We start from the raw sequence: 13,400 nt of genomic DNA on the forward strand, positions 1-13,400 counted from the left end.
ACGGGTTGGTGTTCCTTCGCGTGATGGGTGCTGTGCTTGTAGTCAGAACAAGGTTCTGTGTTCGCCGTCGTGTGACAGGACTGCAGAGTCAGAAGCGAAAGGGGCTCGCATCCGTGGTCCATCCCTATTTCCCATCTCGTGTGTGAACTTGCTACAGTTTTCCTGAGAAATCCCACGGTTGCCTGGACACTCCTGCCTCTCAGTGTTGCTCATCCTTGTCAGCAAGCTCAGTTCTTAGAAAGTATTTTCTTAAACTAACCACCATCTCGTTTCCACCTCTTCCACTTAGATCCAGTTCCCATAGTCCTGCTAAGTCCCCTTAGATTGAACCCTCATTTGTGGTTTTTCATCAAAAGCTCTGGCTTGGACACATGGGACTTTACCCTTTAGTATTTATTTCTCATTTGATCCAACCATATTTGTTGCAAAAAACAAACAAGAATTTGTGTAAAAATGCTTAGTGAAGAGTCATTCATTAATTTATCTAGTCTGCAGTTTGTTATAAAAGCTCCAGCCCTCATCTTCTAGAATCTCCTATTATCCTGATTGCCTCCGAGATTCCTGGTAATAATTTAGCAATCCCGTCTGAAAGGGTTATCAGCATCCTAGAAAGTAATTCACTGAGGCAAGTGCCTAATTCAGTAGAGCAGCTCGGGAACAGGTGTACTTTTTACAATCTCTTCGCTCAGGGCTTTAATTCTCTCTTATCGACATTTATGCTACCCATGTTTTGGTAAAAGATTTTATTGACAGCAAAGAAGGGAGCAAATTAGGGGTATATGAGTTCCGCCTTCTTTCTGATGCAAATCACTGCCGTGCCCAAACAGTGGCCCGTGTCTCCTCTTATTTTCCACTTGCCCTAAACTTAACGTTAAGAAGTAGAAGCCGTTCCTGACGCCCGTGGCTGTTTCTGTAGGTCTCGACTCCTTGCTGGCCTCCACCTCCCTGTACTCTTCAACCAACACCCATCTTGTTTATTGCAGCTTCTGTTCACATTCCTCCCTGCCGAGATTTTGAAGACAAGAAGCCCATGAGAACAGAACAGAACGGTCCTGTGGGAAAGTGCTTCTGAGCTCTGTATCAAGACCTCCTTTTGTCTCACTCAAGGCCCGAGGCCCCTGCTGTTGGTGTTAGCCGGGGTCCTAAGGGCCTACCACAGGGTCTGCCAGGCCACAGCCCCTGTGAAATAGACTCACGGCACCCTGTCATCGTGATCTGCTCTTCCGCAGCACCGGCTGTCACTGTCCTCAGAGCTTCCAGCTGCTTGCTAGGTAGGCTCTCGGTTCTGTGCTTCTTTCTTCCACTTTACCTTCGTGCTCATCACAGCTCCTCCTGCAGCGGCATAAATTTCCTTACATTCCATCCTCCACTCTCTTCTTCCGGTGACTCTGGTCCCACAGTCACGTGTGAGCGTTAGAGAGTTTGCTAATCGTGACTGACCCTCCTCGTGCTATGGGATCACCATTAATGTGGCAAAACTTTACAAAATAAATACACGGTTTTGATGATCAAAGTAAGTTATACATATTGTATACTTTAAAAGTTTAGCCCTGGCTGGCGTAGCTCAGTGGATTGAGCGCGGGCTGCAAACCAAAGCATCACAGGTTTGATTCCCAGTCAGGGCACATGCCTGGGTTGCAGGCTACGACCCCAGCAACCACACATTGATGTTTCTCTCTCTCTCTCTCTCTCTCTCTCTCTCTCTCTCTCTCTTTCTCCCTCCCTTCCCTCTCTAAAAATAAATAAATAAAATCTAAAAAAAAGTTTACAGAAGTAGAAATGTTTTTAAATCACATAATCTTACCACTCTAAAACAGCTACTCATTGGCATGTTAGTAGAATTCATCTAGACATTGTTCTACATGTATTGTGAAATTTACATGCATACAGTAATAGTACTGTGTATCAACACTTCATGGGAGACATGCTACATGCCCTCCATTGGTGTAAATTCTTTAAAATGCTATGTTTAAAGCTTGCATAACATTGCACACATGCAATACTCAGTGCTTCTATTATTGATCAGTGAAGATATATATTCCCAGGACATTTTTCAAAATAAAAACCCCCATGTGAGGTTACAGGGGCGCGATCCCCAAGACTGCCCCCATTTCTGATACCAACTGCGGAATTAGGGACGGTCCCCACAGGCAGCCTTACCGGCGGCACCGACTGTGAGTTAGGGCATCCCCGAACTCGCCTGGAGGTCCGAGACCTCACCAGAACTCACGGGTAGCCCTTGCGTAGCTCCTCTGCTCAGGCCTGTGCTTTGCTGCAGTGAAAGGGTTCAGAGGGAGGTCACCCAAGGGGAGAGACACAGGGGGCGGAGGTCAGGAATTTGCCAGCCGGGGGACTTCCAGGTGTCCTATTCTTGTGGAGTCACAGACAGTGTGACTCTCCTGACAACGATGTGTGACAGCGTGCGCCAAGTATTGCCAGACGGGGGAGGTCACCTGGGCCTTGGGCCCGGGGTTTTTATTGGGGCGCCATGGCCCACTGCCCGCAGGGCTGATCTTTAGTCTCCTGCCCCTGCAGACACAGAGTAGGTACCACTCAGACAAAGCCCCCATCATTAGTCACAGTGCTAGACTGCCTAGTGGCCAAGGCCACCAGGCAAACAAAGACACTCGGCTCAGGCGGGACATTCCAAGAGCCCTGGGATGGCCTCCCGGCAGCTGAGGGCAAAGGCCAGGCCGCCCGTTGGGTAAGGTGGACTCCACTCCACATCCTGTAGTGAATATCTTTGTGCCCAAACCCAGTTCACTTTGGGGGCTATTTGTTTAGGGTAAATTCCCAGAAGTAGAATCACTGGATTAAAGAATATGAACATTTTCAAGACTCTTGGTACATATCAAAATGCCTTCCAATGTGTGTGCCAGTTTACACTCTACCCCTCCCCAGCCCCCACCCGGCAGTGTATCCGAGCGTTTGCTTTATCGCACCCTTACTCGCAGTGGGTATTGCCATTTTAAAAAATTTCTGGCAATTTAATAGACACAAAGTAGAATCGCATGGTTTTCATTTGTATTTCCATGGTTGCTAGTAAGGTCATATACCCATATGTTTATTTTTAAAGCTTGTATTATGCAGGAGTTTGAGTGCCCACGGAAGCTTACAGAACCCCTGTGCCCATCCCAGGAGCCCACAGCCCTCAGAGAACTCCCCCTCATCCATAACTCCACCTTCTCTTGTTCCCGTGGGCTTCTGGAGAAAATCTCCTAGATGTAGCATTTTTCTTTAATATTTCAGTATGGAGCCCTCAGAGCCGAGGACTCCTTCTAGCAAGGAGTCCTTGGCTCTCCAATACAATCATCATACTTTACAAATTGACAGTAATTTCTCAGTGTCATCAAATGCCCAGTTGATATTCAAATCTCTAATTGCATAATTATGAGGAGTTTTTTTTTATATTAAGAAAAACCAGGATTCAAATGAGGTCCGGATATTGAGATCTGCTGATACAGCTTTGAATCCAGCCCCTGTCCTCTGACTGCCAGATGCACCCCCCCACCTCCCTGCCACCTCCCCGCCTCACTGTCGGTGGCTTTGAAGAAGCAAGTGGCGAGGAGCTGTGGGCAGGGTCTAGGAGCTGAGGGTAGATTCCTGCACACAGCTGAAACCCTCAGTCTGCCAACTACGAGGAAATGAATCCTGCCAACTCCCTGAGGGACTTTGGAGGCTGATTTTTTCTCTTTCGAGCCGCTGGTGGGAGCACCCCCAGCCGGCGCCTGGATTGCAGCCTGGCGAGACCCACGAGCAGAGAGCTCACGTGCACAGTAGGCGGGCTCCCGACTTACAGGACACGTGGGTGTAAACGTGCGTTGTTTGAAGCTGCTACGCTGGTGGTGATGATGTGAGGGGTACAGAGAGTGAACAGTGGGCGTCCACGGAATCTACGTCGAAGTGACTGAATGCGTACATGCGAAGGCTGGGTGAGGGCTGGCCAGGCTCCGCTTCTACTGAGTGAGTCTTCCAGCCAGTGAGCGGACGGTCGAACCCACCACCACCGCCACTGCCTCGGAGGTGGTCTTGCGGCAGGTATCAGTGCTGACTGTGTGGTCAGGCCTCCCGCGCACACTCCAGCAGCACTGCTTCACCCCTCACCCCACGCCACCCCCGTGGCCGTCTCTCTGCCCCCTCACATGACCTCAGGATGCGTCTCCGGGGAGATAAGCACCCTCCCAGTAACTTTTCCCAAAGGACTGGTACCTTCTCAGCACACGCGGTAATTTCCCCTCCAAAGTGAACAGCACTGAGCGTACGGCCTGTGGGTGTCTGCCTGTGCTTCCTTCACCCTGTGAATCGTTCTGCCTTTGCTATAATTTACCTGCTCCCCTCTGCCTGGCTCCCCCAGTGTGATTTCTGAATGGTTATAAATTGCTTCCAATAAAATAAGCATGCAGCCTTGAGCTGACCCTGTGTGGTCGCCGTGCAGACAGGCCACCCTGGGAAACGTCCCCGCCCTTCCTCTCTGCAGGGGCAGGTCTCCCCTTTGTTTCCACGGCCCCGGGCTCCCCAAACCCTGTGTTCTCTCAGTGTTCTCTCTACCAGCACCCCTCCCCCGTGGTCCATCCAGCCTGGGTGCTTCAAAACAGTCGTCGTCAGAATATGCCATTGAATCTGTTTTCATTTTTTATTGTAAAAAGAGGAAGCGCGGACTAGCGGTAACAGTGCAGATAAATAATGAAAGAATTCCTCACAGCTGTTCAGGCATATATATTTTTCCTGCAGCGGAGCGAGACGGATCCCCATCGCAGCTCGGGGACTCGTTCCACGAAGCCCCTCATCTGTCATGCTCCGGGGGAAGGGGAAGGTGGAGAAGTGTCATTATGGATGTACCTGGGCTCAGAAGTGACTGGTCAAGGTTGACGCTCCGTCCTGACGGAGCTGTTTATGGAAATTTTCCTGGGAGGCACTGCTGGCTGGTGGAGGGGGCAGCTCCAAAGAGCCCCTGCTCCGTGGCTGATCCCTGATTCCTTCCAATCAGCCTGTCTTGAAGCTGAAATAAGTCCTTCCGAGGCAGCTACCCATGGAAAAGACCCTTGACCTGTTCCAAACTTGATAGAAAATCGGAACAGTAAGTGTTGTCGGTTTTGCAACAAGCTGGAACCAGACGCCCCTAATTGCCTGTACTTCCCTGTCCTGAAGCCACCATCGGGTCCCTGGGAGCCAGAGCAGGGTGGAGCCGGGCCGGTCCGGCTGCAGCTGGTGCACTAGGCCCGCAGGGAGAAATGCTGGGATCTGCGGGCCGGCAGCGGCTTCGCCAGCCCTCGAGGATGCCGGCTTGGTCTTACAGCGAGGAGACTGAGGAGGACAGAAGGAGGCCCCTCTCAGCAGACAGAGAAGCTAGACCTCAGGGGCCTCTTCTCACCCCCTTTTCCTACCCCACCCTCGGAAACGACTTGCACGAAGAGTGATTCTGCCGCTGACAGCTGTTCTTCCTCTGTCTTCACTCCTGCTGGTCAGGAGGTGACCCCGATTGTGGGCCCACGGCCATAACTCTGGAGCCGCCACGCATGGCCCTGGGGCCCATGGCGGCCACGCCCGGCCTCCCCTCCCAGGTTTTCAGTTTGCCCGGGGAGTCTGCCCTCCCCACCCCTGCTTTACATTTCTTTCCTTATTGCCAGTTTCTTTCCTACAAGGATTGGAAATGTCAGACAGAAACACGGGTGGCGTGGCAAGGCAGAGACCACAGTAAGGGAAGAACATCGGCCAGGGAAATACAGGCTGGAGAGCTCGGGCAGCCACGCGAGGCTCTCACACCAAAGCCCGACTGACGTTCACATCAGGCTAATCCGGTTCCGAGCTCTCTGGAAGAAGGAAACCCGACCAGCGGTTCCATCACGGTGTCTAGGAGGTAGAAGCAAATTGTTGTTCAGGAGAAAGTTCTGAGGTAGCAGACCCATCTCTGGCAGGACGTTTGTTCTTTTAAAGACGTGAGCCATGCCCTCAAAATGGCTGAGTTTTTTGAGGTATAAAATTTTTTAAAACGTTTAATTTTCTTAGTAAGGCATCTGTGAAGATCACCGGTGTTTGAGTTCCATGATGGTCTTTAGAGACAATTGGTGTCTCATGGAACCGAGTTTGAAAATTCACAATATTTTTCTCCTCCTCTCCCCAACCCCCTCACCTCCTTCATATTCCACTTCTTGAAAGAACACGAGACATTTTCCACTTTCTGGAATCAGGGGCCTGGGCTCCGCGGTTGACTTTGTAAGCCGTCGGCTGTGCCACTGCACTGGGTGGGGCCCGATGTCTCCGTGCACGTGTCTGTGACTGTGTGTCTGCGCACAGACAAGAGTAAATGAAAGTGTCCAGCCCGCTGCTTGACCGAGGTGTTGCTCAGTCAGCTGCGGGGAGTCCGGGCAGGGATTTTCTAACCAGCGGTTCTCAGACTTGAGCCCCTGTCAGCACCTCCCACACAGTTTGCTGAGACACAGATCGCTGGGCTCCACCTCAAGTTTCTGGCCCAGTGAGGCTGGGGCGGGCCTGGGAATCTGCACTCTAACAGCTGTCTCGATGGTGCTGTTACCTGTCTGTCTAGGGTCACACGCTGAGAACCACTGTTCGGAAGAAACTTCCTTTTCTTTCCCCAGAGCACCCTAAGATGGGCCACCAGCTGTGACCCATCTGGGAGTTCCCATCTCATTTTTTTTCACCTGGGCTAGCCGAAAACAGCCTTCGTCTTTGGGCTCCATTCTGAACCCGGTGTAGAAGTAAGGCTGGGCGAGGTTAGGGGCAGCATATGCTGGAGTCACAAGGAAGCAGACGTTTAAAATCTGAGCAGGCACATTCTGTGCTGTACTTCAGTATATTGTACTATGCTGTACTACACTTCACTCTACTGTTCTATACTTCACTATACTGCTCTATACTGTACTTCACTATACTGTACTGTACTTTACTTCACTATAGTGCACTGTATTATACTTCACTATACTGTACTGTGCTATACTATGCTATGCTATACTTCACTATACTATATTATAATTACTATATATTGGGTGTTTCCTCAGTTCTCATTTGGGCAAAACACCATATGGTGCTGCTCAGATTTTGTAGACTCTTCTAGAAGTTAGAGAGATAACATGAACCGTATGTGTTGCAAATATACGTGTGTTAATGCAGGCAGCCGGCGCAAAGATCGAATTTGCTGGGTAGAGATTAAGGCTCCCTTCCCAACACCGTCCTTTGAAACTAAAAGCACTTGCTGGTCAGAACCCACTTTGACCGGAGTCTGGCCACTGTCACCAACCCCAGAGGGTGAGGGAAGACCAGGAACAAGTAGGGAGAAGATTTCTTAGCCACGTAACACCTTGCGTTCCTGGGGCTGTTGGCCGCCTTTGCCGCCACCTCCGAGGCCCCGTGTCTGGTAGCAGGTAAGTCGAGGGCACAGAGTCAGTGCCCCGTGAGGTGGCTTTAACACAGGCCCGCAAGTCCTGTGGCATTCGTCCCTTTGGGAGGTGGACTTTAATCTTCCATCCATTGGGGACAGGCTCTACTTAGTGACTCTCTTATCATCAGAGACTACGGCAGAAGTCCTGTTTTCCCTGAAACTTGACCGCTTCTGAAGGTAGGTCATCAAAGCCATTGTAGCTTCCTCTGTCCTTCCCTACTCCCTGGGGTCACCAGGCCGGGGGAAGCCAGCTGCCGTGCTGTGAGGACCGTGAGGAAGCCCCGTGGAGAGGCCCGCGTGGCAAGGACTGAAGCCTCGGGCCAATGGCCCGTGAGGGAGCCGCCGGGGAAGGAGGCCCTCCGGCCCAGTTTGCACGCCCGCACCCCCAGAAACGCTCTGCCTGCAGCCTCATGAAGGAGTCCGTGCGACACACCGCCCTGGTAAGCTGCTGCCGAATTCTCGACCCACAGAAACGGTGAGGCCGTGAAAGTTCGTTGTTCTAAGGCACCAGGTTTTGGGATAATTTGCTACACGGTAATAGAAAACGAGCAGATTATGTATAGTATGACAAACCTTACACCGCTACCTCTGCTGAGGCCGATTCTGTCCCTCTCCTTCTAAGAAACTTTCAGGGACTCTTCATGATCTCAAATTAAGTGCTCGCTGCTCAGGTAGGTGGCCCAGACCCTCCCGTGTCATCTCCCACGTGTTCCCTGCACAGGCCCAGCTGAACTAGTTGCTGGGGCCCAAACACCCCGTGGGCTCTTACACCTTTGCCCACCAGCCGGAAATTATTCCACAGTTCTCATCTCCACCTTTAAAAATCCTTGCATCTTCAGGTCCTGCCCCCAAAGTTGCCTCCTTCATAAACTGTTCTTGAGATGTCTCCCTCTTCTTCCAAACCCCCATTTGCTTTGTGTTCTTGTTTGTTGCCTACCAGTAGCCTTTCCCTCTTTGCAGGTGTGGGTGGCCATTCCTCATTTGGACTCAGGGCAAATCCCGAGTAGTTGAAGCCATCCACAGTGGTTCCAAACCACTTGGCATTGATTGGTGCATGAGTGGTCATGTGGTATCGTTTTGGCCAATGAATTATGAGGAAATGTCTACACCTGGGAAAGGCTTTTTTCTTTCAAAAAGATTATCGTGGAGGGAACAGTTCTGCTGAACATGGCTGTGTGGGCACGAGTTCTAGAATCATGGTAGCCATCCGGTAAACGCAAGGGAAGCTGTTGGAGGATGGGCGAGCAGAAGGTGAGAAGGGCCTGGGTCTTTTATGATTTTTCTCAGATCATGAATTAGGCAATCTTGTTATTGCCTTGCCTTTGCGCTTGATGGCGTGTGAAATTCTTTTCTTAGATATTTTAGATTAAGCCAGTCAAAGTTGGTTTTGTTGTAACTTGCAGCTGAACATGTCCTAATTGGCACAAAAACCTGATGACACTTTTTAAGACATAGTAAAATGGTCCCTGTGCTCACTTTTCTGTTGTATCCTGTTCTAATCTGGAGGTCAGGGGTTGTACACCTATCAAAGTGAGACATACAAACAGAGAAATACTTAAAAAGCCCCAGTATAACCACACAGAAAATATCTATAGAAGTTACACAAAAGAAAAAGGAATCAACACCTATGGATACAAAAAAAATGTTCTTGTTTTGAAAGGAAGATAGCGGGAGACAAAAAGAGGGGCAAGAGAACTACAAGGCAAACAGAAATTGTTTTGAAAAAGGCAATAGTGAGTCCTTCCCTACCAAGAATTACTTTAAATGTAAATGGCCTAAACTACCCAATTAAAAGACACAGAGTGATTGGCTGAATAAAAAAATCAAGATCCAACTTTATACTGTCTGTAAGAAACTCACCTTAGACTCAAGACACACATAGGCTGCAAATGAAGGTACGGAAAACATACTCCACACAAACGGTAACCAAGAGAAAGCAGGAGTGGCTGCATGTACTTCTATCAGACAAAGCAGGCTAAATGAAACATTGTATCTAGAAACAAAGAAGGTCATTCCATATGATTAAAGAATCAATTCAACAGGGAGATATAACAATTGTGTGTATATACATCACAGCACCTAAGTATATAAACAAATGTTGAAAAATCTGAAAGGAAAAATTGAAAGCAATACAATACTATCAGGAGACTACGATACCCCACTTTCAATAATGAATAGAGTGTCCAGACAGAAAATCAAGAAAGAAACACTGAACTTTGCACCCCACAGCAGGAGAATACACGGTCTTCTCGAAGGCACACGATCTCTAGAATGGATCACGTGTCACAAAACGAGTCCAAGAAGACTGGAATCGTGTCGGGGAGCTTTTCTGACCACAGCACGTGAAACTAGAAATCAATGAGAGCAAGACAATAGGAAAATTCACAAATACATGGAAACTAAATTCTATACTCATGAACAACCACTGGGTCAAAGAGGCAATCAAAAGGGAACTTAAGAAATACCTTGAGACAAGTGAAAACAAAAACACAACTTACCAAATCTTGTGGGAGGCAGCAGGAGCTCTACTGAAAGGGAAGTTCATAGTGGGAAATGCCTGCACTAAAAAAGGAGAAATATCTCAAATCACCAAACTTTACAACTCAAGGAATTAGAGAGAGAAGAATAAATGAAACCCAAAGTAAGCAGAAGAAAGGAAATGATGAAGATTAAAGCAGAAATAAATCAAATAGTGAATATAAACTAAAAACAAGTCAACAAAACAAAGAGCTGGGGTTTTTTTTTGCAAAAACAAAATTGACAAGCCCTTAGCTAGACTAAGGAAAACTAAAGAGAAGACTCAAATAAAATTGAAAACAAAAGAGAAAAGACATTACAATGGATGAAATGAAAAGGATCATAGGGGACTGTTATAAACAATTAATCATATACCAACAACTTGGACAACCTAGAAGAAATAGATAAGTTCCTGGAAGAAACAACCTATCCAGACCAAATCAAGAAGAACTAGAAAGGCCGAACAGACCAGTAACGAATAAGAAGATGGAGCAGTACTCAAAACTGTCTGGCAGAAGCAAGCCCAAAACCAGACTGATGGCCTCCTGGGTGAATTCTTCCAAACGTTCGAAGAAGAATTCACATCAATCCTTCTTAAACTCTCTCAAAGATAGGAATAGGGGGAACCCTTTCACATTCATTTTACGAGGCCCGCATCTCCCTGATGCCAAAGTCGGACTAAAACACCACAGGAAAGAGAACTACAGTTCAGTGTGTCTGATGAACATCGAGGCAAAAATCCTCAGTAGCCAAATTCAACCACACACTGAAAGGATTATGCACCATGACCAAGTGGGATTTAACGTATGTATATACAGTTGGTTTTACATCTGCAGATCAAACCATGGGACCTACCACATTAACAGAACGACAGGCCGAAACCACACAGTCATCTCAACGGACACGCATCAGTAGTTTGTTCATTCTCGTGAGACAACATGAACACGCTACAGCTTATGTATTCATGTTGTCATTGATGGTCATCTGACTCATTTCCAGTTTGAGACTATTACAAAGAGGGTTGCTCTGAACATTCCTGAACGCTCTTTTGGTGAATATGGGTGCGCATACCTAGGGGCTAGGTTGAAGGGTCACAGAGTAGACGTGTGTTCAGTCTGTAGTTACTCATCTTTGTGTCACCGCTCACACACTCACATTTGTTAGCCTCTTGTCAATCTCCCTTCAAAGAACCTACATTGTACATAATGGGGACTTAAATAATTGTTACATAGTTATCTGTACATACACACACATATACAGATGTGTGTGCATATAGATCTCCAAGTCGGGTGTAACAAAATAACATATAGCAACAGCCCTAGCAAGTTAACAGTAAACATGCTGTGCTGGGATTACCAAGGGTGTGGGTCAGCCAGGGGTGGCTGGGCCTCCTGCTCCCACATGAAATTTGGGTTAGCAATGGACTCATCCATAGGTGTGTTTCCGTTGCCCTTGGTATGGACTCTGGAAGTTGCTACAACATCTTCCTCACGGTAGCTGATGGAATGGAAGCAGGCCTTTGTGAGGAAGGGGTATTGACAAGGAAAGGGGTTCTCTTTCCTCCACGGTGCCGGAGGGGGGGAGAACCAGCCTTGTTAGGTGCTTGGAGGGGAAGGGCCAGGTTGCTGGTGTGCGAACAGCCCGGGGAAAGGCGGCCAGGCACGGGCTCTGACAGGCAGTACTGATGTTCGTAGAATTATTTTTGTTCTCAACAAACCACCTTTTTCTGAATGCTTTTTTTTTCCATTCAACCTTTAGAAAGGACTTGGTTTGCAAAGTAATATTAGCACAAGTCTCTGTGAACTGTCTCCTAAAGCCAGGAACAACTTCCAGAATTTCTGTGAATGGAAACATTACAGTCTTGGAGGGTTGTTTTTAATCGCAGGAGAACTCTAAACTAAATACTGCCGTGTGCTTCCTTTTGGATGGTCTCGTGAAAAAATTTAATGTCACTGAGAAATATCTAATTCCCCACAGATGTTAAATTTCCATCTTAAACTGTTAATGTCCAAGAACTCTGTGTACTTGTAAAAAAAAAGCCAGAATTCATGACTTTGGCTGAGCACCTGTCTGTTCTCAGCTCCTGACGGAAAGGAGAACTCACGAGGGACGGCAGTCCGGGGTCTCCACAACAAAATCGTGTGTGTGCGGGGTTGTGGGGGGGGGGGGGGAGGTTCGTCAGTACATCTTTTGTGAGAAAGGGTGGGAGTGATTCACACTTAAATGCCAAAAAAAAAGAAAGGTGTTCCTCAATTCAACTAATTGGAAAAACGACAGACCCCAAGTAGATCGACACATACGTATCAGAAAATACTACCGGGTTTGTGACGAACCAACCTGTTATGTTTGAAGCCAAACCAACAGCAACTAACAACTTAAATGAAAGAATGACAAGTATCGAAAACCCTGACCGACTCAAGACAACATGGATGACCGGTGGCACACGGATGACAGATTGTTTTCCCGGGCTGTGGGAGACCTGGCTCTGGGCGAGCATGTCCGGGAGTTGCTCTGCGGAGTGGCCAAGGGCTGCACAGATGCACGGTGGCTCAGCAGCCCCAGGGTGACAGGTCCTTGGTGAGCCCTGGGACTGTGCCCGTGCGAGCTTGTGCATATGAAACTTCGGTGATCTTCACTACTCTCCTTAGGGGTTAGTGGTAAGAACTCCTTAGCCATATATGTACACACACACATGTATACATATGTGTGTGTATATACATATGTGTGTGTGTATACACACAAAGACTATATATATACAGTCTTTGCAGTTGCTCATTATTTGCCCTGGAGAACCAAGAAAGGCCCCAATCGTGTGCTTGGCCCAGCAGGGGACCCCGTACGACCCAACAGAGGCTGAGACCCACCGAGAATCACAGTCCCACAGCCCTGGAGTCGAGAGGAATGGAGGCCCTCGCCTTCTTTGTGTAGGCACTCAGATCTTCCTGCGGGACTTGGATGACACGGGTGAGTAAAAGGCAGGCCCTGGTGGAGCGGCCATGGCAGCTCTAGCCATGGCTGTGCAGACTCTGGGTATTACCTGACCAGTGAATAGCGCCAAGACTTGGGTGTGAGGCCATCAGTTATCATGGAGGCTGTGGTGGGGGATGAGTGTGGGCGTTGGAGGCGGCCTAGGAGGGGAGCAGCCCGGTTAGCATGCTGTTCGATGGTTTTGAATTTTCTCTTTTCCTAGAGGAAGATTTTCAGTTGCCTCTTATGGCTTCTATACACACTTAATTTTCAGATAACTCCCTTAAAAAGCAATCAGTAACTGGGAATTGATTTATAGCTGAAATAAGTGTCTGTGTTTGTTGCCTGGCTCTAAATATATATTTCAAAGCTCTGTGTGATACACAGAACCATGCCGAGATCAGAGAACATACAAAGATCAGCCCTTGTCATTTGTGAGTTTGGTGCATTACACCATGCGAGTCACCACGTGAAGGTGCGTTGTCCTACAAGTCGTATGTGCTCCTTGAAGCAAAGGGGT

Source organism: Phyllostomus discolor, chromosome 1 (genome assembly GCF_004126475.2).
Source record: "Phyllostomus discolor isolate MPI-MPIP mPhyDis1 chromosome 1, mPhyDis1.pri.v3, whole genome shotgun sequence".
NCBI classification, from domain to species: Eukaryota; Metazoa; Chordata; class Mammalia; order Chiroptera; family Phyllostomidae; genus Phyllostomus; species Phyllostomus discolor.